Below are 27,241 nucleotides of genomic sequence, written 5' to 3'. Positions count from 1 at the left end.
CCGGAGGCATTGGTGGTAAACAGGACAGTGATGCGCTCCTTCTGCATCTTCCGGCCCTACACTTGCTGGCAGTCTTGACAACGAAGGTCTTGGAAGGTAGCTTTTTCCAAAAAAGACCAGATTCGTCCATGTTAAACACCTGGTCGTCGGTGTACTGTCCTTCCTCCATAATCTCACGTAAAAACGCAGGAAATTCCCTAGCCGCAGCACGGTCAGCACTGGCTTCTTCACCACCAATGTTTATATTGGTGATCTTGTTCCGCATCTTAAACCTCTGTAACCACCCAGAGGAAGGATTAAAGGGTTTGGGCTCTGTAATTCCCATCTTTCGTGACACTGCAGCATACAGTTCACGTGCGTATTCCTTAACAGAGCGCGTGTCGACCGCCATGTTCAGTCCCGCCTGACGCACCAAGTAGCTCACAAGTAATATTTCTGCCTTGAGAAGCACCTGGTTGTGAAAATACTTGATCATAGAAGCACCTGTAGACTTTGTGATCTTCATGTGTTCCTTTATCTTGGCTGCATCCTTCTTTATCGTCCGGATCGTAGATTCGTTCACACCATGCTGGCGCGCCAAATCAACCTGTCTTGTTCCTTTCTCTAACTCTTGGATGATCTTGTACTTCACCTCGTAGCTTAAGGAACGTCGTGTCTTCTTGGGCTTAGGGCGGCTGGGTCCAGGCAAGGAAAGGTTTCTTTCTGGGGGTGGTGGTCCGGCGGAAGCCATTTTACAGAACAATGGATGCACGATTACACGGTGTGGCCTGGAGGGATGAAACTGCCGTGGCTAGGTCAAGCGTCGTCTTTCCTCCCTCCCTCCTTCCCCCGGGTGGACACGTCATATTACATTAAACCAATTACAGCTAGCAGCGGAGGGAGGTAGGGATGCATGGCCAATCACAGTCCGATACGTCATATGATGTCAGTGATAACGCAACAGAGACCTGCACTGTGCAACCTTACCGCGCGGCTTGGCCAGGCGGAGGGAGGAGGCGGGTGGGGCGAATCTAAAAATAGCGTTGAGCCGGACACTCTCCGCGTAAAGGGGTACACGCATCGCGGAATGTGAGCATCCTGGGTTCCAGCAGGGCACCGCGTAAATGTGGAAACGCGGAATGTGGGACCGCGTAAAGTGAGGGTTGACTGTAGTTCACAAGTAATTTCTCTGTCTTGAGAAGCACCTGGTTGTGGCAATACTTGATCATAGAAGCACCTGTAGACTTTGTGATGTTCATGTGCTCCTTTATCTTAGGTGCATCCTTCTTGATCTTCCGGATAGTAGATTCGTTAACACCATGCTGGCGCGCGAGATCAACCTGTCTTGTTCCTTTCTCCAACTCTTGGATGATCTTGTATTTAATTTCATAGCTTAGGGCACGTCATATCTTCTTTGGCTTAGGGCGGCTGGGTCCAGGTAATGCAAGGTTTCTTTGTGGTGGTGGTCCGGTGGAAGCCATTCTTATCGAACAATAGATACCGATATACAAGGTGTAGCCGGGAGGGGTGTAACTGACGCGGGTAGGTCAACGGGCTTGAACGCTCCCGCGGCGGGGCACGTCATATTACATTAAACCAATCACAGCTAGCAGGGGAGGGAGGTAAGGATGCTTGGCCCGATCACAGTCCGATACGTCATATGATGTCACCGATAACACAACAAAGACATACACTGCGCAACCTACTCGCGCCGCTTACCCAACATGGCGGTAGAGACGGCGGGTGGTTTGAATCCAAAAATGGCGCGGTGCTAGATGACCGCCAGCCGCTCTCCGCGTAAAAGAGTACATGCACCGCGTAAAGTGAGCATCCCGGGTCTGGCAGGGTACCGCGTAAAAAAACCCCGCGTAAAGCGGGGTAATACTGAATTTTGTTTTTGTTTGAGGGGGGGGGGGGCAAGCTTGAAGCATGATGTTTCTTGGGGGTAGCCGACTCACACCCACACGTCTCCGACTTATATGATTATAAGATGAGCCCTGCATGTTTGCGCCGACTCATGTTACAGCACATCGCAGCACATAACACTACAAGACAACTCTACACAAGACAGTGGACAGGCATGGGTGGGTGGTGAGTGTGGTTGGCATGGCTGGATTCAGGAGTGGGCAAAGTGGGCAGCTGCCCAGGGGCCTCCACATATTACAATATTTTATTTATTTGTTTATTCCTTTGGATTATTTTTATTTTCATTCTTTAAAATTCATGGGAATTTGTACACTATCAATAAATATACAGTTAATTAAAAATTTCTCAATGTTCTAATTCCCTCATTATAACTGCATATGGCTTCAAAATTCTCCAAAGAAGTGTTCAAATTTCAAAATTTTCCCGTGGGGGGGGGGGGGTTTGCTTACAGCGCACCCCGGAACTCCCAGATGTTAAGGCTCGCTTCACTCGCCACCCCACCCTCTTGGGTAGTTATAATGAGGGGGGCCTCCACAAAGGCTGCCCATGGGCCTCCACAGGTCTAAATCTGGCACTGGTGGTTGGAGTGGATCAATGGACTTGAGTATTCAGCTGGAGTCCACATGGCCAGACATTAACTCTGCCTCCACTGCCTCCTCGATTATATACACACTCTTCTGACATCAAAATTGTGACTCTCATACACTTCTCTCCACATGGCACAACTCGGGGCTCCTCCCGTAAAAGCGTGTCATTGCAGGCAGAAAGTTTGTGAACTTTCTTCTGTTGCTGTAGCTTCAATGAGGATTTTAAGTGCTGGTGTTGTTCTTAATATGAACAACAATATGCCACCAGTATTGGCTAGATGCTAGGAAAATCCATACTGAGCAAGGGTCCATCAATCACTTAAATGCTGTAAAACATTCAATGCTCATACATGCTGAGGATTGGTTAGTGATACTTTTTCTTCTTTTTTTCTCTCTTTACTTGTCATAAACATAGGAAAAACAGTGAGCTAATGCAAACACAAAATAGTAAGTAATATTATGTTGATCTGTTGCATTGTGGCTTGAAGCTCTTAAACATGGAAGCAACGTACACTCCCATAAAAGTATTGGCCGTTTTTCTTATTGATACCATGCATCACAAAGGACAAATATTTCCGATCACTAATTGTGATTCTTGCCATTATGTTGGTAGGCCTGCCTTCCTAGTATCTGTGAGGTTGCCAGTTATTATTTCTGGCATTTGCTGTAATTACGGTGAATCACTGTGCTCCATCTTTTGTAGAATAATATAATGATATTAATGTAGTGAAATTATATCAATGGCAGCCAAATAATGGGTGCTTTCTGCTGGAAATCCATGTCTAACACTAGTACCAGAGACTCCTGTTAAACACATCTTGCCCTGACAGACATCGTCTGGTAGTGTGTATCAGATAATGTTCCGTTGCCAGCATGAATCTTGAGATGATATGTTATACTCATAAGTGTTACCTTTTCTATTTTTAATTTCTTTTTACTCTTATTTTTTTGCCCCCTAGGCCTCATTGTGGGTCGATGACCTGTGCCCGGGTGGGCTATTCCCTGTTAAAAAATAAATAAAAATAATAATAATAATAAAATAAATAAATCACTTGAGGTATAAATACGTGTAATCCCAAAATGCAGTAAATCATAATGACATTGTAATTGGATATGGCATCATAATACACTTGTAATTACTATATTTGCAAATGAATGTAATATCAGATCATAGTGTTTCATATTTCGTTTAAGCTATTCCAGTGTAACCTCGGTTCATGAAAACATAGTAACGTCATATTCCTGTTTGGCACCTCATCCCCGGGGGCTGAAATTTAATAGTATCTACTGTAGGTGCATAAATCAGCGGTGTTACTAAAGACGTTATTGGTTTTGCATATGGTATCACAATTCATCCTATTTCATTACATTATGTAGAGAATAGTTGGTACAGTATACTGCAGATATCTTGGTGATTATCAGGTGCAAGAGGATTGAATGAAAGGTGCAACACGATCAGAAATGCCAACTGAACCGAGACTGCTGTGCACATGTTATTGTGTTCATTTCAAAATACTGTACATTAGGCCCAGGGGGCTGATACTTTTTTGGGAGTGTACACAAACACACTGGAATATTGGGAACCATATCATATATAGTTTAGAGAAGAAAAAGATTAATAAAAGTTCTTGATTTGTTATTAAAATGGAAGTGGGGAAACAGGCATTCTTATTAACATCTTGATGTACTGTACTGCTTTATTATTATTATTTTTCCACCGATGGAGATAAAGGACCAGTTTCATATTGTATTGTGACTAAATATCTCAATGAGAAGTTTGCCCCAACCCGAACTTCAAAATATTATTTCCTGTAATATAATTACTGGAGGCAGGTTTACAGTAAAAGTCCAAAAATCCGGATGCCAGAAATCCGGACCACCCGAGAATCCGGACTTTTCGAAAACTCACTTTTTTTTTTTTAAGCGGGCTTTTGTGTGTATGTGCGCATGCGTGAGCGCCACAGCTGCACATAAACAACAAGCGACCACGTGGTGGCCACTTTAAAACAAGCAATCAAACTGTGACAACATATGTAATTTTGAGTCCTACTCTTTCCATTTACCGAGTACTGTACAAGCCCATAATAATGGCTCCTAAAGTAGATAAACTTCGTTGTGTGAAGAGAAAGAAGAACACGTTGAAATTAAGTGACAAACTTGAAATAATTAAGAAACTAGAACGTGGTGTGAGCAATACTGTTCTAATGGAAACATTCGACATTGGAAAGTCTACAATTTATGATATAAAAAAGGCAAAGAATAAAATTCTAGAATTCACAGCTTTTTCCTTAAAACTGCTTGTTTTGATAAATGAAGAATGCTATATTTGCTAATGAATAAACTATCAAAATGTACCTGTTCATCTCTTCTTTATTCTTCCTTAAATTTGAATTTTAAAAGTACTGCCTGAGAATCCGGAAAATCCGGACTGACCCAATCCCCAAGCAGTCCGGATTTTTGGACTTCTACTGTAATATAGTTTTGATACCATTTTGATGTTAATTTTTGCTCTTTCTGTTAAGTTAGCCACTTTAAAGCGTTCTTGCCACTCCATTTAAGTGGAAATAATAAACAGTAAGGTTAAACTTGTGATAATCTGTGTCTGGGTATTTTGTGAAATTTGTTCCCTGACTGTAACACCAATTGTTTGCGTGTGTTTAGCGTTGTTTGTATCTGTTTAGTGTTTGCATGTTTATTGTTTTGTGTTTATTGTTTGTGTGTGTTAGGTGTTTATATGTATTTATTGTTGTTTGTGTGTGTTTATTGATGTTTGTGTGTTTATTGTTGTTTTTCTGTTTTTATTGTTGTTTGTATGTGTTTATTGATGCTTGTATGTGTTTATTGTTGTTTGTATGTGTTTATTGTTGTTTGTGTGTGTTTATTGTTGTTTGTGTGTGTTTATGGTTTGTGTATTTAGTGCAGTTTGTGTTTTTATTGTGTTATTGCTGTTTGTGTGTGTGTGTGTGTGTGTGTTTGTGTTGTGTATTTAATACTGTATGTGTTTAGTGTTGTGTGTTTAGTATTTGTGTATTTAAGTGTTGTTTGTGTGAGTTTATTTTTGTGTGTTTAGCGGTTGTGAGTGTGTGTGTGTGTACTTGTATACAGTGGACCCTCAGTTAACGAGCACAATTCGTTCCAGAAGGTTGCTCGTTAACCGAAACCATTGTTTCAATGGGTTTTTGGGTAATCGGTTCCAGCTCACCGAAAATTGCCTAAAATCAACAAAAAAGGTAGAAAAGTACACTTACTTTGAGGTGTGTATGTAGAAGGCTCCTGGATGATGATAATGATAATGATGGGAATTAGAATGGGGGTGGAGGAGAAGAGAAGGCATTGGGGTGGAAGAGAAGTCACCCCATGGTGCCATTTCACCAATAAAATTTCAGTTTTTTTGGTGTAATTCAAGATTATTTTCTTTAAATCAACACTGCACTGCATTATATATTGTCAATATGTAAAATAAATTTCAAATTGATCAATAATTTGCTTGGAAACAGAAAAAAAGCATTTAGTTGAAGAGAGTCTCAAGCAAGATGTTACCTCCACTGAAAAGACACAGAGACTGACGCCTGTATGGTGTGTTGACAGGCTGTTTGGCGTGCAAAAAACTAGCTTCATATATTTCAATTATCTTCAATAATTATTAAAATGACTAAAAATTTATAAAACTTTTAAAATTATTGAATAGTATAAACTTCTTGATATTTTCTAAAATAGTAAGGAATTTAAGCCCTAGAACCGATTAATGTATTGGCGGACTAATACTACAGCTGGTGGACCGCCAAATGCAAGCGAAAACATGTTGAGGTCGGCTCGTTAAAAAGTCGTTAATCGAGGGATTGCTCGTTAACCGAAGTTAAGAAACTTATGGAAGGTAAATCGTCAACCGAGGCGCTCGTTAACCGAGGGATCACTGTAGTGTGCTTTGTATGTGTGTTTAGCTTAGTTTATTGTTGTTTATGAGTATTTATGGTGTGTTTATTTTTGTTTGTGTTAAGTGTAGTTTGTGTGTGTGTGTGTTTAATGCTGTGTGTTTAGCATTTGTGTGTGTGTGCACATGTGCACACAGGGTGGTGTAATGCTCCTTGTGTGACAGCATTATGTTAGTGTTAAGGCTAGCCCTCGTGGCAAACAGGGAAGCAACTTGCATAAGTCTTCCCCTGCCAGAACACAGCCTCTTCACCATCGAGACTCCTGTTGTGCCTCCTTGTGGCAACACACGGTAACTGGGTGCTTCGTGGGCTCAGGAAAGACCAGCAGGGGAACTCGGAGCAGCAGTGGGCCCCATAGGGATGGCACATAGGCCCACGGGCATGTGAACACGTCTTGGCGCCTACCAACCACTGCTCTGCCACCTTGCGGATTAAACTTGGTTGGTGTAAGGCTACAGGAGTAAAACCCAAACGAAAAATTTGCTGTGGAGCCCCACATGAGGCAGACATGCTTACAGAGCTCCAAGTCCCCAATAGCAGTATAGGCGGAAGAGGAGACCGCCATGGGAATCCAACGACTACACCGGCAGGCGAAGGCAATGCATGATGGACAGGCTACTAAGGCGAAAACCAACAAACTGGGCTATTGGCAGTCCATTGCAACTCTCCCTCTCCCCAGTTGTGCAAGACTTTACCACTGGACCAGGAAAAGGGAGAGCCAAGGTGTGGTTGCAGTCTGCACTCCTGCCTCACCACATAAAGCAACTCGTGCAGCTATCATGCAGCTCATCATATTGCACATCCTCATCAAAACCCCTATACCCCCAAAAGTCCTATGGCAACGGGGACAGGCAGAGATGACTGCCAGGAGTCTCTCGTCACAACTCTGTAGTGTACATGGGCGTTACAGATAAGATGGTCGTTTATGCACTGGGATCTATGCAGCAGTGCAAGTACATCTGGTCCTGCCTGTGTGACTGAGCAGCCCTTTCAAGGAGCCATTCTGCTCGCCTCACATGTGGAGGGGGCGAGAAAAGGCACCCTGAACATAGCCTGTCTTTAAAAAATAAAATAAAAAACCTACTTTTGCCCGCACCCAGTAAGGTCATCCTTATGCGGTCGAACACAATCAATATCATAGATCTCATAAAAACAAATTATACAACTCTTATGGCCGCTGCATCGAATGTCAAGACCCTTCTGGATACTGGTACAAATGAGCATCCTGAAAGAAGAACCGCCTTGTGGCAAAAGAGCTGGCAAAGAATAACATCGACATAGCAACCATTAATGAGTCCTTGCTTCCAGACGAGGGTCGACTCACAGAACGGGGGTCTGGCTATACCATATTCTGGAAGGGTAAGCCTGCTGAGGAGAGAAACCGCTTATATGGAGTTGGCTTTGCCATCTGCCAACGCATCTACACAGGCTAACTGAAATGCCTATTGGGATCAACAAGCGCCTCATGATGCTCCGAGTCCCACTGAATCCTTCACGTCATGCCTTTTTCATCAATGCATACTCCCCAACACTGGATGCAGAGGATGACATCAAGGAGGCCTTTTACGACTACCTCGACAGAGACGCTGACATTTGGCAGGGAGCCATAGGGAAAAATGGATTAGGCAAGTGTAATCCCAATGGCCTAGTCCTCAGCAAGTGTGCTGCACACAACCTCATTATCACCAATACCTTGTTTCGGCAGGCCGACAAGTTCAAGGGGTTCTTGGCAACACCCACGATCCAAACACTGGCATCTCATTGATTACATCATTCTCAGAGAAAGAGATCGCTGAGATGTCCTCATCACCCGTGCCATGCGTAGCTCAGACCACTGTGACAGTGATCATCAGCTCGTCAGAGCCAAGCTCTCACTTCAAATCACCCCAAAACGGTGAAGACAGCAAGCCTTCAGAAGAGGTTTTAACACTAAGCGTCTGGAGGATCCAGTGGTAGCACATGCTTTCAGAGAGCAGCTGGAACATAGGCTGATAAACAACCCGACAACAAACAACCCAAATCTCAGTGCTGAATAGGATATTCTCGACACTCATGACAAAAATCTACAGAGAGAACCTCGGCCAGATCGAAAGAATACACCAGGACTGGTTTGATGAAAATAAAACGGTAATCACTGTACTCATCGATGATAAACGTGCTGCTTTAACTGAACGGTAGAACAACCCTCAGTCTCGGACCAAAGCTGATGCCTTCTGCAAGAAGAAAGCGGCGGCCCAACGGGAACTTCACAATCTAAAGAACGACTGTGAAACACTAAATTTGCAGAACAGCACAAGGTGCACAAATTTGTCAACTCCACTGAAGCATTTTATGGGCCAATCTCTCATGGAGCAGCCCCCCTCCGCTCATCCTAAGGTAACTCCATAATTAAAGATGATGAAGGCCTCCTTCAGTGCTTGAAAGAGCACTACCATTCACTGTTCAACCGAAACACCGATGTGGATGTCCCTCAGCATCCAGAGCTGACCCACCTCAGCTATCCTCCATCCCTGGATGAGGTAGCTACTGTCACCAAACAGATGAAAAAACAAAGCCTCAGGGCGTGATGGAATCCCAGCTAAGGTGTATAAAGCAGGAGGACCTCTGTTTTCCAACCATCTCCACTCACTCCAAAAGGAGGAAATCCGCGAAGCTCTTAAAGACGCCCCATCGTTAATATTTATAAGAACAAGGGAAACTGGTCAGGCTGTGGGCACTTTCCGTGGGATCTCACTGCTGTCCGTAGCTGGCAAGATTATCGCCTGAGTACTTCAAAACAGACTTCATGTTGCGGAAAACTTCCTCCCAGAATCTCAATGTGGCTTTAGACCATGGCGTGGCACCACTGACATGATCTTTGCTGCCCGTCAGATACAGGAAAAGTGCAGAGAACAGCGTTGTGGCCTGTACATGGCTTTCAACGACCTAACCAAAGCCTTTGACTCGGTCAACAGGGAAGCCCTCTGTTGGACCCTTAGCCATTTTGGCTGCTCCCCAAAATTCACCGCCATTGTGAAACAACTCCACGATGGAATGAACAGCAGTGTCCTGCACAGTGGCACCCAGTCCGAGTTCTTCCCCATCCAAACGGGTTAAACAAGGGTGTGTACTGGCATCAACTCTCTTTTCCATTTTCTTGGCTGCCTTCCTTATTAATGCCAGTGCCAATTAAGCCGGCGGGGTGGACATTGAGTACCGGATGAAGGTTCTTTTCAACATGAGACGATTCCAGGCAAGAACAAAGGTGTCGGCAGCTTCCATTACTGAACTTCAGTATGCAGACGACCTCACTCTTATTGCTCACACTGAACACGGCGTACAGGAGATCCTGAACACCTACTCAGATGCGCATGGACACTTCGCCCTTGAGGTGAATGTACGTAAGACTCAGATTTTCTTTCAACCTGCCCCTGGTTCAGACACGCCTCCACCATCCATCCATCTTAACGGTACTACCCTCTCCAATGTTACCCACTTTCGGTGTCTTGGCTCTCACTTTTCCACCACTGCGGACATCGACGAAGAGATTCAGCATCGGATCAAATGTGCATCTCAAGCCTTTGGCAGACTCCGAAACCATGTCTTCAGTTGTAGGGAGCTGAAATTATCTACAAAGTTGCACGTATATCAAGCAGTGGTCTTCCCCACCCTGCTATATGGCAGTGGGACATGGGTCACATACAGGAGGCACCTTAAGGCACTTGAAAACTTTCACCAACATAGTCCTCTGAGTTCGCTGGGAAGACAAGAAAACAAATGCCAGTATTCTTGCTGACACCAACTGTAGGAGCATCTAGGCTACCATTATCCATGAATAACTACACTGGACTGGCCATGTTATCTGCCAAAGCAGCTACTTTCGAGTCACCTAACGAGTTGTAAACATTGTGCCGATAGGCAACTGAAAAGTTATAATGAAAGTCTTAAGACAAACCTGAAAAAGTGCCAAATCGAACCCCTCACTTGGGAGACGATTGTTCCACATTGTAACTCTTGGAAGATCACCACGCGAGAAGGTGTCAATACTTTCGAGTTCGCCCAACTGCAAACCGAGACAGACGAGCGCCAACGCCAGAAAGACGCTGCCACCACCCCTCCCGCAATCGATGTAGCCCTCTACATGTGCAATATCTCTGAACAACTCTGCCGGTCTTGTATCGGCCTCTTTAGTCACCTCAAAACTCACCAATGAAGGTGTCATCCCTAATAACTCATATTATTGTATCATAGTTGGATGATTGTCTTACTCGATTCCGAGTGACAGCAAAGTAGTAGTAGTAGTAGTATAGAATAGTAGTGTGTGTGTCCTAAAGGTATGCTGGAGGTGGTGTCGGCTGGGTGTTGTAGGGCCCAGTGTAAAGCCATTGACGTCACGCGTGTCCTTGTCGCGAGATTAGTACGCCGCATCACGTTTTTTATTTTTTGTATGTATAGGTCTTGTGTAAGGTTGTCAAAATGTCAGGTGGTAACGGTGACTCTTGAAAAAGTTTATCTTGATTTTGGGTTAAATTGAAGTCCATAAAACAGATAGAAGTGTGTGTGTGTGTGTTGTGAGATATATATATATATATATATATATATATATATATATATATATATATATATATATATATATATATATATATATATATATATATATATATATATATACATACATACATACATATAAGTTCTTGACTGACAAGGGTAACAATAACAGGAATGAAGCCTTCAGTTTCAGAGATCTTCAAGTGGATGATGTTTAATTATGTGTCACTAATATTAGAGGAGAGGACCTCGAGTGCCTTGTGGTACCGGGTATGTTTACAGACCTAAGGTGGAAGATTTTATATATTTATATATATATATATATATATATATATATATATATATATATATATATATATATATATATATATATATATATATATATATATATATATATATATATATATATATATATATGCATGCATGCATGCTGATAACCACAAGAAAAGAAGAAAACACGAAGTTCCCAAGCGCTTTCGTGTAATTCACATCTTCAAGGGTGAGTACAGACTGTACTCACCCCTGAAGATGTGAATTACACGAAAGCGCTTGGGAACTTCGTGTTTTCTTCTTTCCTTGTGGTTATCAGTATATACCTAGATCACGCGCACCTACAGATCTAGATGTATGATAGTTATTTTGTGGGTCCCTTATTTTTGACCTGACCTGACTAGTCACGTCACCCCCCTTCTCTTAAGCTCCTCTACGTATGTGTTGGTGTGGGGATTAGTGGATGACATCATTATGACCTGACCTCATGTTTTTAAGGTCACCCTGTATATTTAAGCCTCTCTCTGTCTATGTTATCCAGTTGCCTCTGAAGATGTCTTGAATAAAGACGAAAGCTAAGGTACTCCGTTGTTTCCGTTTTCCCGTGTGATTTTATCAAGATTTATCTTATCCACGTTTTCATTGTGGATTTACATGAAATATATATATATATATATATATATATATATATATATATATATATATATATATATATATATATATATATATATATATGCAAATAAATCACTATAGGTGCGCGTGATCCAGGTATATGCTGGATAACACGAAGTGGTTATCAGCATATATATATATATATATATATATATATATATATATATATATATATATATATATATATATATATATATATATATATATATATATATATATATATATATATATTAGTGAAACACCTAATGTAAATTCGGTGGAAGGACAGATTAGTTACAGATTATAAACTTGACGGAAGGACGGACGCCAGCAAAACTATGTGCTTCTTAATGTTCCTCACTCAAGTAGTAATTAATTTGTAAATTGAGGTCATTGTTGGCGAAAGTGTGTTTAGATACTAACTAGCGCAGAGGGAACCAGAGGGCCAATTCTCATTTGTCAGTAATTGATGTTTCCATAGTAGTAATGGAAAATGTTTTGTGTCGAAGGTGGTTGTAATCCCTCGCATGATATTATTGGGCAAGGTGCTATATGGCCCTCTACCGAGTTTTCAGAGCTGGCTGCACTAAAATCACAACCACAAAGCATATAAAAAAAATTAAACTTCTACTCTTTTTGTCTGTGATGGACAAGGGTGACATAATTGTACATGACAAAACACCTTCCCAAGGGAGGCATTAACATCAAAGTAACCCTTGTTCAAGTTAGGCGCACCTCGTACACATTGGATGACTAGGGTGAAACTATATGTTTGGTTTTGTGACAAGGTATTCGTTTATGCCTTACATTTTAAGAACTAGAGTTGAAGGTAGTAGAAAGGTGTTCTACTTTATGAACGAGAAATATGAGGAATGATTGAGAGGTTTAACTACTTGGAACTAGTACACAGCAAAGGTGGCTTGATAGGTGATTACGGAGATTACATATATTGCAGGTGATATTGAAAAAAAAGGGAGGCTGATGGATTGGAATCCATTGGGACAGTCTTGTTCAAGATTCTTCGAACACTGCTGGAGACAGCTGGCAACTCAAGGCCGTTTGTTGCTTAATTTAATGGTAGGGCTTTGTTGCTTCGTATTATATTATACTACGTACTTTAGTAAACAAACGGCCTTGAGTTGCTATCTGTCTCCTGCAGTGTTCAAAGACTCTTGAACGAGACTGTACATGGATCCTGGTGATAGCAGTAGAAGAAAGTGATGATGTAGATTGTCTAACACAAAAAAGGACGGTGTGCAAGAAGTTGGGACTGGTGGTTGATAACCCGAGTTTCTTTGGATTATATTGTGTCTAAGGCTACGTCCCACGTGCGGGCGTCCTGCGGCACCGACCAGGGCGTAGACGCGCGACCTACTTTCCAAAGCGACCTGTGTCCCACTTGCCAGCGTCTTGCCGACGTAAACATGCCGCCAATGCAGCGCAGATGTTTGCTGGTTCTTTTAGAAAATAATGCTTTTCAACGTGTGGTACAGTCAGCCGAAGATGCACCGACCCCACCCTGGGTCTCGTGCTCGCGATTTTACCTGGCAATACTTGAAGGAAAGAAGGCTGTATGTAAAGGTGATTGTGATGGGTGGATTTATTTTCGGCTGTTTCACTTGTCAGGATAAATATTAAGCAATCCAAAAGTAGCATTTTTACAATAATAAATTATTCAGCGTTATTTAAGATCTTGACAAGTTTCCAAATATTCGCACATTTGTTTAAAAATGAAGAAATTATATCAATGAATTAGCAACGCAGCTATAACCAGGGCTGTCACGGGATTCTCACATCAAATTTTAAGAATACACGGTATGTTCTACTTTTAATCTTGAGTGTTTCATGAAGGAATTAATTGTCTTTACAATGTAAGCATTACATAATATAATTTGACGTAAGTTAGAGAGCAGACACTGTAATAGACTCGACTGACAATAATGGCAGTTGGTATCCCTGCACCAGCTCCGCACGGAAGTGTGAAGGGAAAAGACTGAAGTGGTCGTTTTGGTGTTCTACTAACTGCATTTGATGGTCTTATTATTAATAACTCAGAGAGAGAGAGAGAGTATACTTATATAGAGTTGATGAGGACTCAGAGAGGGGTTGAATAGCTCTGTTTTGGGGGGAGGTTTTTTCCTCACTTCTTATTTATTTTTTAATCATATTGCAACTGGCTTTATTGTCATTGCATAATTTAAATTTAAGGTTTATAATACATTTCTTTCTTTCGATGATTAAAATATAGACAGGTGTATTATTTGCAGTGTATTGTTTTATAACGGGTCCATCCACCCTCCTTATCAATTACAGCTTGCAGCCTCCTCTGCATAAAAGATACGTTGTTTGTAACAAGCTCAGGTTTGTTTCTATAAATCTCTCACTGACTTGTCACGTGGTCGAACAGCTGGTTCGGCGTCCTCTCAAACTCGGGCTCCCAGGAATTGACGATTCTTGCCCAGATAATTTCAATGGGATTCATATCGCGTCCCTTGCTCGGCAATTTCCAAGAGCCTGAGGTGTTGCTGCCCGTCAAACACTGACGCACTGCTCTGGCTGTGTGGATGGGGCATCTATCATTAATAAAAGTAATTGGCCCAGCAGGGAACGGGAAATTGCGTTCCTGAATTGAAGGGAGGCACTGATTCCGCACGATGTCTAGGTATTTATTTGCCGTAAACCTCCCAGGAATTTGGAAAACATCTATACCGTGCCAGGATATGTAACCCCACACGTTCGGCGTCACATGCCCACTTCTAGCCACCTCGTATATGTGGGCCCTGTCGTATCTGCAGGAAGGGAAAATACGATATATATATACATATATATATATATATATATATATATATATATATATATATATATATATATATATATATATATTTATTTATTTATATATTTATATTGGCCTAATTAAGCTATTACATCTTATATTAAGTTTGTTATGCGATAATCTTGAAGACTTTTATTTGAAAATGTATAATGAGCTGTTCAATGTTTTACGGCTGTATCAACAAATACGGTCTAAATCTTACTTGAATCATTTTGGACTTGTTAATATGTTAAGTTCACTTACCTCGTGCGATTTGGCCGCCACAAATGAATTTTACCGTGGTTAGTACTGGCAAAAGTCTTCTCATCCGTGAAGACTACTCACGACCAAAACTCCGGGTCCTCCCCCACATATTGCTGGGCAAACTGGAGGCGACCAATGCGGTGTTGTTCCGTTAGCCGTTTCTTTACGGCAGGGACTCTGTGTTGTATGCCCGCCTCATGCAAACATGACCTGACAGTCTGTGCACAGATGTCTAAGTGTAACGCCTCTCTGATGGCGACAGCGTCGGAGAACGGGTTGTTTTAGATTGCTGCTATTATGGCGGCATCCTCATCTCTAGTAGTCGGTCGAGGACGTGGTCTTCTTTTTGAAAATAGACACAATATTGTTTTTGGATCTCCTGTGTCATAACCTGGTATGCCATTAACGCTATGGCATACACTCATAACCTTTAACAAAAAACATAACATTTGCATTATTATATCATTTATATAAAAATAAATATCTTAGATATTGTTAATATCCCGGTTCAATCTGAAATATTCATACATACCCAAATCAGTTACAAAGCCTGTTTCGGCATATCTCCTGATCCACCTCTTCACAGTTGGAGTCCAAACAGCAAGTCGGTCTGCGATGGCACGCAACGTAAGGGGCCTTCTTCTCGGAGGGCGATTATTTGGCCGCAAGTAGTTGAGCGCTGTTGCGTCGTGTTCATGGCTTATTAGAACATGCCAAGTGGTATGTGATTGGTGGGCGTAAAACCTGATGCTGACGTCATAAATAAGATAGGTAACTATTGAAAATGTTGTTACCTAATGATGAGTACAGAGTCTTTGCCGAACAATTGTCGATTTTTAGTTCGACAAAGTGGACCAGATATTAAACTCCATACATGAGCTGCCACATGAATACTTAATTTTCCCAATAGCACACATTTCACATATAATTCGTGTTATAATTGCCATAATTACGAATGTAATTTATTTACACACACACTGAATGAGAACTATAATATACGAAGATACAATGTCGTGACTGACAAATGAGTGTATTACAGTGTCTGCTCTTTAACTTACGTCAAAATATATTATGTAATGCTCACATTGTAAAGACAATTAATTCCTTTATGATACACTCAAGATTAAACGTGGAAACCACACGTCAGTGAAGTTGTCAAATCCTCCAGTTTCCGTCTCCACCTGCTCCGCCGACTCAAGTCCCTCGGAGTTCCTGCACACGAGCTCCTCAGTGTATACACAACATTCATACTTCCCAAGCTCACCTATGCCTCCCCCACCTGGTCTTCCTCCCTAAATGCCACACAACGTAAACACCTAGAAAAAGTGCAAAAGAGGGCATGCAAGATTATTCTCTCCCTTCCTACTCCACATATCAAGAAGCGCTCAACACACTGACCCTTTCGACTCTCACTGACCATCACCACGACCTCATCTGCAAATTTGGTAAGAAGCTTCTACACCATCCCCGACACCGGTTCCTACTACCACCTGAGATCCCCTGTCCGAGAATTGCTGTTCGACACCACAACCGCATCCAGCCCATACGTGCACGAACTGATCGCTATAAGAACAGCCCACTCCCAACCATTGTAAAAATTATCAATAACATGTAATAAATCAGTGTATTCACTCCCAGTAAACACTGCTCCTTGCACTGTCACTATGTTGAAATGTCCTGTAGTTTGAGCTGATCCCCATCTAAGTTATTATATGTCTTATTTGTGTCACTTATGTTACTTGTATATTATTTGTAATTCGTAACCCATTCCCCAAATATGTAACTGTATATTTTCAGCCTTCTGGCTGCCAAGCTCTTTCAATAAACCGTTAATTATTATTATTATTATTATTATTAAACATCTGTATGAACCTAGCAATGCCTGGAAATAGTGTCTTACTATGAGATAACAGCTTTATGTATTCAACTTCTACAAATTCACAATATTCCTAAAGCAGTTCGGTACGAACAGTGTAGATATGAAAGTACTGGTAAATCTTCAACATAATGTTCTCAATATCAATGTCCATTCTCTCCACTGCATGATAAACACAATTGTTCAAAATGTGTGCTGGGCAACCCATGCCAATTACTGATCTTTTATACAACAACTTCTTTTCTTTATCACGCTGAAGTCCATCACACATGGTATTGCAGTTGTCACCCGTGAATGCTTCTCAAACAAACCATTATATTTTCAAGATTTTTTTTTACGTAATTTGCAACTGTTTCAGCAGTTTCATCAGGTGTGTTATGAATCTCAATCAGCTTTGACTGCAAGCCACTATTATTCCAGTCAAAATACTGAATAATTACAGAACAAATTTTCACAGAACCATGATTACTTCCATCTGTAGCAACTCCACAGTAAGCGATGTTATTTTCCCTTAATGTTTTCAGGGCAGTATCAAGAGAATGTGGAGCAAGTACAGAATTCACAATCGCTTCTGTCTTGGCTCTAGCACTTGAAAATTTTCGTGCTAACTCAGAGTCAGAATTTTTTTTTCCAACACAGATGAGCAGTCCATTGACTTGAAACTATGGTGATACTTCACTGTGTTGAATGCATTAGTACCCCCCTGTGTGGTAACAGCATCCTCTGCTTTACTGCCTGGTTTTACAATGATCTGTTAGTTTCGTCGTTGAATTCTCTCCTCAAATTGCTTTTTTGTGCTTGTCTGAGTCCACATGAGTTTGCTCGTCAAGAACGCCTTTATTTGCCATCGAGACGTAAGTACCAGTTTTACATACCAAACACTCAGCTTCTCAACCTTCTCTGACACTTAGAAAACGTTGAAATTTACTTCTCAGTGCTGCCGTAAATTTGCACTTTCGTTTTGGCATTGTGCTTGAGGATTAAAAAGTGAGAAAGAAAATAAACGGCTTTGGAAAGAAAACTCTGTACACAGTACCACCTGAAAAAGACACTAGTCACTGACTGAACATTTGGCGACAAGGCGCATAATTTCATACCAGAGTTGACAATCTAATGTTGCTAGATTTGATCAGAAAATTGCTAGGATATCGATATGATGTACATCCTCCAGAAAATCATTCTAGTTATATTAGAATATCAGTCAAACTTGATAAATATATGACGTTTATTGGCTATGTAAGCGAATATCACTACATTAGCCACAAAACCGCTAAAATGGTAACGCTGGACACGATCACACCCGTCCAAGAACGAAAACTGGACGAATGACGTAACGAACTAGACAAGTCTCATAAGCAGTAGTTCCAAGTATCAGTGACACCCTCCACCTTCTTGCGTGAGGAGTTTGCGACCCATAATATGTTCATCATGTTCGTGTTTTCTTCAGGATATTTTTATTACCAGTGCGTTTCACTTGCCAATATTTGATTCTCCAACTGCGGAAATTATCAGAAATCAAATTAGAAAGGTTATTACCTCTTAAAATATCAGCTGCCTTGCTACAAACTAACCCTAGGTCCAAGTTGCAAGGTTGAAATGAACAGACTATAGTTATAGTGATACCAAGGTTATGAAAATTGATGGTTTTATCGTATGAGTATTACTAAATGAAAGTACTGTAGAGGCTTTAAATCCCCGTTTCCCAACCCTGGGGTCGCCAAGCGTTTTTCTTGGGGTTCGCGAAGCAGTTCTGCCACTGGAAAATTCCCACAAATCTATAGGAGAAATAGGCCTACGTGGGAGGTGTTGAATGAAATTTGATGGATTTCGATATAAATATGTGGAATTTCGTGGGAGAAATTAGCTAAGGTGCATGGGAATTTTCGTTCTTAGAAGTGGCAAGCCCGACGCCTTCCTACGGCCCTACGTGTATCATACAGGTTCAGTTCCCGAATCTGAGATGTTGCCAGCATATATTTATATGTTACTACTGAAAACAAGTATATTTGCTGGATTCTCAGATACATAAAATACTTATCTAATATTGGTTGAATGATTTGAAGATAGTGTTAAATACTGCTGATAAGGTGGCAAATTTTTAATTGCGTATTATTTCATAAATATAATGCAGTAACTGCCAACCCTGAATCACACGTGTGTTAAAATACTGCTGATAAGGTGGCAAATTTTTAATTGCGTATTATTTCATAAATATAATGCAGTAACTGCCAACCCTGAATCACACGTGTTTCCCCTCAGCTAGTCAACCGCTCGAGCTGTGGTCGAATGGGAAAGTAACTTGTTATCTTCTGATGGTAAGTTAATGTATTTTTACCCGTATATTGAATTGGGAATGTGCTGTATAGGTACACTCAGTGTTTCCTTTTTTAAATTAATATGAAAAAAAGAAGTGTAGCGTCACCAGTAACAGTGAGGGAGGTGATAGGAAAGGGGTGGGGATGAATGGAAGGGGGGTGGGGTCTGAAGGGGAGGGAATGGGGGTGATTGGAAGGGGATGGGGGTTAAAGGGAAGGGATCGGGGGGTGGGTTGTGAAGGGATGGGGATTGTCGGCAGACATCAAAGAACACGTAGTGGCTGCCATCAAGGAGAGCGGAAAATTCAGCTTGCAGTTGGATGAGTCAACTGACGTCAGTGACTGTGCACAGCTCTTGGTATATGCGCGATACCAAGGGAAGAGCGACATGGAAGAGAACTTCCTGTTCTGTAAACGACTGGAGACGACAACAACAGGTGAGGATCTGTTCAAGTTGGTTGACAGCTTCAAGGAAGAAAACCTAAGCTGGGATCAGTGTTTCAGTGTGTGCTCAGGCGGAGCACCGGCAATGCTAGGGGCACGTCAGGGTTTCACTGCTAGGGTAAAACAAGTTAACCCCGCAGTGATAGTGGTTCATTGTCTGCTCCACCGGGAAAACCTTGCCTCCCGGAAACTGTCACATGAGCTTAACTCTGTGATGGAAGATGTGATTCAAATAGTAAACTTTATTAAATCATCAGCTCTAAATTCAAGGCTGTTCAACCAGATGTGCTCTGATATGGGGTTGGAGTATGAATACCTGCTTTACTATTCTGCCGTCAGGTGGCTGTCTCGAGGGAAAGTGCTCCAGAGAGTGTTTGAAATGTGTACACAGGATGAAATCTTCTTGAACGAGAAGAAACACGCACTGGCATCAAGGCTTTCGGAACCAAGGTGGTTGCTTCAGCTGGCATATCTGGCAGATATATTCTCTTGAGTTGAATTTGCTGAACATGTCCATGCAAGGAAGGGATGAAACTTATCTCACTTTGTCAGAAAAACTCAAGGAATTCAAGGCGAAGCTGAGATTGTGGAAGGGAAAGATTGAACGGGGGAAAGCTGCGTCCTTTCCACTCTTGAACCCTTTTCTCGAAGATGAAGACGTGTCACTTCTGGACGTACAAAATATCATTGTTGAGCATCTTGAGAAGTTGAGTGATGAGTTCGACAGGTATATTCCGAATGAAGAATTGCACGAGAAATACAAATGGGTGCGCACTGCGCAGACCCTTCGATGTCCAAGTCGAAGACCTCTCAGAAGAAGTCTTCCATTCGAAGTCTCCAAGAGGAGCTCATCGAAGTACAACATGATGAAACTCCGCTTCAACTTTCAGCGACAGTCACTTGGCGTGTTCTGGACTGCTGTTAAGAAGGAGAAACCAGTCCTTGGAAGCGAAGCTGTGAAAGTGCTGTTGTCATTCGCCATTACTTATTTGTGAGAATCCGGGTTTTCCGCTCTGGCTCTCATCAAAACAAAAAAGCAGGAATCGGTTGCAACCTGAACACCATTTGAGAGTAGCACTTTCCACGACTGAGCCACGTCTGGAGAAACTTACCAGCCAGATCCAGGCTCAAGGCTCCCATTAGATGAGATTACCCAACTCTGATTTTGAAGTTGATCAGAGACATTTTCATTTTTAGTTAGTCTTTGTGGGATGTAACAAAACAATAGTATTTCATCTCAACATTGAAGTACATGTTTCGTTATGATTAAGCCTTCTTTAAAGTTCGTTTAAATGCGTATTACATTAATGAAAAATTGTTATCTTGTTTACTAGAATAAAATTGAACCATGTTATTTTTGCCTTTTTAGCAATCCCTACGGTACCGTTTTTTACACTCAATTCGTAAAATAATTGGTATTTATAGTTATACCCCACACCGTTGTTTCCATTTTCCCGTGTGATTTTATCAAGATTTATCTTATCCACGTTTTCATTGTGGATTTACATGAAATATATATATATATATATATATATATATATATATATATATATATATATATATATATATATATATATATATATATATATATATATATATATATATATATATATATATATATATATATATTAACCTTAACCAGTGGGGTCGCGGTCATGGCTAGAGGTGCATGATTGGGGTCGCTAGAAAACAAAAGGTTGGGAACCACTGCTTTAAATGATCTTGGTTCGAAAAAAAACATCTTTGGCTGATAGAGGATGTGCCATGATAGAAAGTCGAGATGTGTGTTTAAAGCAATTGTAGTGTTTTGGCGAAACACGGCGAGTCTTGACTTCAACAAAAAAGTGTTTTATTGGAATGAATGGTGAGTAGTTCATTGAAAGAGAATCTAATAGATGGTAGGAGGAAGAACTAAGCCTTAAAGTACAGTACTACATTATTGTTAGGACAGTAATTAGAGTGAACTATCATCAGCTGTTTGGCCGTGGCTGTTGGAAAGAGTGGAAAAAAAATATATGAAATTTAACAAATCAAGGAGACCAAAAGAAGGAAGTTAAATAAGGAAAGCCTCATGGCACACCTTACCAGAAGCTTTAGAAATATTGTATGTAGTAAGGTAGATTTGCAGAAATTGTTGAAGTAAAAGTTTTGAACCAGGAGAGTGAACAGATCTACAAGTGATGTAGGACTGTAACGGGAGCCATTTTGGTCTTAGGCATATTAATAGTTGCTTGTTTATGACACATCCCAAAACTTGCCAGATGTTCGAGGCGAGATAGAGCAAAAGGGTCGATAGACGTAGGTAAAGATGGATCAGCTTTTATTAGAAATGGGCTGGACATTGACTAATTTCCATGAGAAGGGAACAGTAATGGTTGAGTAAGATTGGAAAGTTTATAAAGAACAGGAGCAAATTATTTGCTGGTGTTTTAGGGCGAAGAGGAACATGCCATCAGGGCCTGGGAGCTTTTCTGGTCGAGATTGTAAAGTGAAGAACCATCCCAGTCAGCTCTGTCATAGTGGAAGGGATCAGATTTCCAGACGATGGCATCTCTTGTGGCTTTCTTAATACTTAACTTTTTGTACTGGTGTGAATTTGTACTGTAAAGGTTGATTATACAAGACTCACTTGAAATATATCACAAAATATTTCCCGGAATATAAAAAAAACATCGCTACACTATTGCTTATATTCGTGTAAATCTTAGATAAAACTCACGTAACTAGCCAAAGTTTACAGAGTCAAGTTCATAAAGATCGATTTCTAATAGCTCGCTTCGGAAAATGATCCAAAATATCGCCAAGCATAGCAGTGGGTGATAAAGAACGAGTCACTGAGGACCACCAATTTTCGTTTGACGTGTGTTCTCCCGAGGACATTTTGATTGTGTTTTTTTTTTATCGAGTTGTGGATCATAGGTTTGTTTGTTTGGCAGAAGTCCTTGTGTGGTGATAGGTATGCATATTGTAAACTGTGACACCAGTTTTGTTATTGGTTATCTATCTCGTGCTGCCATCTGCCGCTCAGTGTGTGGAAATGAAGTATAATTTCGAGAGTGTTTGCCGCGTGTTGGGTGTGTGACAATGAGAGTGCACCAATTGTGTTCCACCAACAACTTTTAATGACGAGTGGCGTTGTTAATTATGAAATGTCAAACATCAAAGGAAACTTCGATAAAAAATCACAAGTCAGCTGTTGTTGTTTATATAAAAATGCACAATTAAATAGTTTTAATTTGCAAGGCGTTTGGGTTCATTTAATTCATTTGATTATTTTTATTAACGGCGATGAAAAGGAGGAGGAGGAAGGGTGGTGGGGGGTGTTTATTCCCGGGGCTAGTGTCATACTCGCTATTGTGTTTTGAGCCTCACTGACTGAAGGTTCACATAATAGAACGTTGCATTTTCAACATCGGCCACACCCGAATTTTAAACCCATCAGGACCCTATTGTCTTATTGTGGCACGGCCGGCCCACCTGGCCACCCACAGTGAGGTCGGGTCGTGTGTCATGTTAGTCCGGTGATTGTTAGATACTCTTTTGTGAATACCCATTTTCTTTCCTATCCTTAACTTAACTTCAGGTAAGAATCGCCTCTGTAGTAGATACAGTAAAAATAATGGACACGACGTGTTTTGTAGTAGTGTGTGAGTGGGTCGCTCCTCCGTTGACGTTATACAGTAATGTTATTACTGCGCTTCAATAAATACAGTTTTTAAGCAATTACAATATTCCATCAACAATTACAAATTATGAGAGAAAGAACCGAGAGTCTTACATCCGCACGAGTGCTGTATTAACCTTAGGGTGGTGTAAGTAAAGGTGCAATACTTCTATAGCAAAGGGACGGTATAAATGATGAACATGTCTTTTAGAATCCACAACAAAGGTCTGCCAATTTCCATCATCAATTACTCTTTCTCTGGCTCTCGCGCTTGCTTCAGATTTTTTTCAGATGTACTCCCACGCAGTGTAGGGGCTAGAATTTGGGGTTATCCCTTTACCTCCTGTGTAAGGCGAAGCACAGAAACATTACAACTCCCAACATGTGGAGTATTGATCTCTTTCTCGACGTGTTTTAAGTGGACTCTCTCGCTCTCGCTCTCTCTCTCTCTCTCTCTCTCTCTCTCTCTCTCTCTCTCTCTCTCTCAGAGCAGGAAATGGGGAGTGGTGGAGAGGGATGTTATGCCAGTCTGTATCTCAGATAATTGTCCGCTGCCATAATTGCATCATATTTGGACAAGGACCAACTTTTAACTTTTCTCCTTTGTAGTGTATGAAAGGCCCTCGGCTCTCCCCATCCACTCCAAGATGGCGGCTTGGCTCTCAAGATAAAAGCGGAATGAAAGGCTAAGTCTTGCGTTTGAGTACCCATCAGAAAGTTAGGTTTTGTTGATTTTTTTTCCCGTGGGGAGGTTTTGGCTGGGTGTCGGTCTGTTGCGCTCCAGATGAAAACAGACGGGACGCAAATAGATGAATATCAGCCCATTTTAACCCCCCAAAAAAGAGAGAAGGAAAAGCCGAAGAGAACTAAAAGCAATAAAATATATGAATAACAAAAGCGTAGTCAAAGGATTAAGGTGTAAAATATGCTTTTCTTTAAATATTTTCAGTGGCGTGGACCTGGCAATAATTTTATGCGGGTGGCGGGAGGTCATGACTTATGTCACTTCATCCCTTTGAGATGTATTTTTTTTCTCAATAAGCGTATCAAATCCTTGTTGAATTGAGAAAGAACTTGGCGGTGAGGAGTATTGGAAAGGAAGGTAGCGAGGACAGAGGTATTGGTGGTGTTGATGTCCAGAGAGTAAGAGGGGGTTGAGAGAGATGTGGGATGAGAGACGAGTGAGTTTGAGAGAGATCAGGGGTTGAGGGAGGTCAGGGGTTGGGAAAGATGAGGGAGGCTGAGAAAGAAGTGGGGGATTGAGAGAGATGAGGGGGTTAAGAGAGATGAGGGAGGTTTAGAGAGATGAGGGAGGCTGAGAGAGATGAGGGAGAGAGAGAACATAGATTTAGGAGGCAGTGACCATCACCCGTTGTAGGTAAGAATATAGTGGGTGTGAGCGAGCTTGTGTTTTATGACGGCAGTTTCCTGTACATGAAGTAGGTCTCCTGGGGCCAGCCACTTGATGCCGATATTCTCGTGTTCGTAAGTCACCTTCTGCCCCCGGATTTTCAGAGGGTCTTACATAGAATTTGCTCCCCTAATTGGAGATGCTGAGAAAGCGTACAGGTGACTCACTCAAGGTACTCATGGTTGGAGTATCGTCGAAGTCGCGTCAAGATTCTGTGTTGTCTAATTATCTATCTCGTCTTAAGTTGAGGGATAACCGTAAGAACCTTTGAGAACAGGGGCTGTGGGGTCGATGTCTTCTAAAATTCTTACTTTAGGATAAGAGGTCGTTTCTTGTTGCGTGTGGGTATTTAAATGTAACCTAGACCGAAATTAAGCCGCCATCTTTGTGTCATTGGTTACATGAGCCAGTTAGTTGAGCTCTAATATCACCATATACAGAGGATTTCGCGTCATGAAGTTTGAAAATATACTCCGTAATTTAGTGATTTTCCGTTTTCCTTTTGACTCGTAGTGCCTTTATGAACGTCACAAGAGAAGGAATCTGTTTATTGATCCAAAAACATGTGTACTATTTGTTGGGTCCTGTGTGTAGGTTTAGTTAAGTGTGTCACTTAGCAACTTAGCGTCCACAGTTATTAACAGATCTTAAATATATTTTCATAGTTGATAGGGCTTGTTAACTATGAGTTTCCAGGGAATTGTCATAATTTCTGAGGTCATGTCACGGTCATCGAAAAAGTGACTGAAAATTGAGGTTTCTCCAAATAGCTACTCGTGAGTAATGATTCATGTAAAGTATTACTTGCAGAATACTCCTCACTTGGGAAAGGGAATATTATTTTTTTATTACAAATTTCAGGCTATAATGTTTATTCCAAAGATTTGTTTCGTATTCGTGTGTGTGTTTTATGTCGCTGTAGTTATATCACTGGTTTAGCAACTTAGCGATCCCAGGGGTTTGGCTCGAACATCCTGAGGCGGCGGCATGTGATTGATACTCGGTTTGATCTGAGAATACATGCATAACAATATCCCCACCGGCGAGGGGCTCCCAGACACCCCCACACGACATAGGGAAGATATAACTATCCTATCTCAACCTGTCTGTGATACGCGACGCCTCGGGTTAGGTAGTAAATGTTTTAGGCTCGAGCTTTTGAGTGGCCAAGTCCTGCTTCTGCTTCATGTCCTCTGTTAAAGAAAAGACCTTAGGATGGGCACGCCTGGTGGGGTGAGAGAGGTAAAGGCCAGGAAGGCAAGAATTTGTGGAAGGTGGTGATGAAGGTGTGGTATGTGTGATGAGGGCGAGATGAACCCGAGATACCTGCTTCCCGGGCCTGCTTGTTGATGTTGTTGTGCAGGCAGGCTGGGGTGCTTAAGAGTGAGAGAGAGAGAGAGAGATAAGAACGAACAGATGTGTTGATAGATATGCAGACAAGCGGAACGAATGTCTAGGTAAACAGGCAGATAGGTAAATACTGTAGATAAGTAGGTAGATTGGTAGAGGTAGATATAGTCATACAAATAGAAAGAGACGTAGATAGATTGACAGACAGACAGGTAGATAAACAGACACACACACAGACAGGAGAGAGAGAGAGAGAGAGAGGTAGATACACAGAGGCAGAAAGAGAGGTTGATAACAGGCAAATACAGAAACAGAGGTAGAGATATAGACAGACAGAACAGACACAGACAGAAAAAGAAGTATATTTACTGACAGGCAGAAAGAAAGGTTAATTTACAGACACACGGACAGGAAGAAAGAGAGGTTAATATACAAATGCACAGAGAGAGGTTGATATACAGATACACAGACAGAAAAAGAGGTAGGTATACAGACACAGACAGAGGTAGATATACAGAAACAGACAGAGAGGCAAATATACACACAGACAGACCGACAGAAAGAAAGGTAAATATGCGTGGACAAACAGAAAGAGAGGTAGATATACATAGACAGACAAAACGAGAGGTAGATATACACAGACAGACAGAAAGAGACGTAGACTGTCATGTCACAGAGGCATAGAGAGACCCGTCATTAGAGTGGGAGCGGAGGGAAGTAGTTGGTGGTTCATCCACATCCGGAGGAGAAGTTGTGAACAGGTAGAGGCCTCCCCAGTCTTACTTCCCTCATGCGACTATGCTATTCACCATGTGTTCCTCCTGTTAGAGAGCTCCTCACCTTGTGTTCCTCCTGTTAGAGAGCTCCTCACCTTGTGTTCCTCCTGTTAGAGAGCTCCTCACCTTGTGTTCCTCCTGTTAGAGAGCTCCTCACCTTGTGTTCCTCCTGTTAGAGAGCTCCTCACCTTGTGTTCCTCCTCCTAGAGAGTTCCTCACCTTGTGTTCCTCCTGTTAGAGCACTCACCTTGTGTTCCTCCTGTTAGAGAGCTCCCCACCTTGTGTTCCTCCTGTTAGAGAGCTCCTCACCTTGTGTTCCTCCTGTTAGAGCACTCACCTTGTGTCCTCCTGTTAGAGCACTCACCTTGTGATCCTCCTGTTAGAGCACTCACCTTGTGTTCCTCCTGTTAGAGCACTCACCTTGTGTTCCACCTGTTAGAGCACTCACCTTGTGTTC

Source organism: Homarus americanus, unplaced genomic scaffold (genome assembly GCF_018991925.1).
Source record: "Homarus americanus isolate GMGI-L3 unplaced genomic scaffold, GMGI_Hamer_2.0 scaffold51859, whole genome shotgun sequence".
NCBI lineage: Eukaryota > Metazoa > Arthropoda > Malacostraca > Decapoda > Nephropidae > Homarus > Homarus americanus.
Note: the sequence above shows the minus strand (reverse complement) of the source record.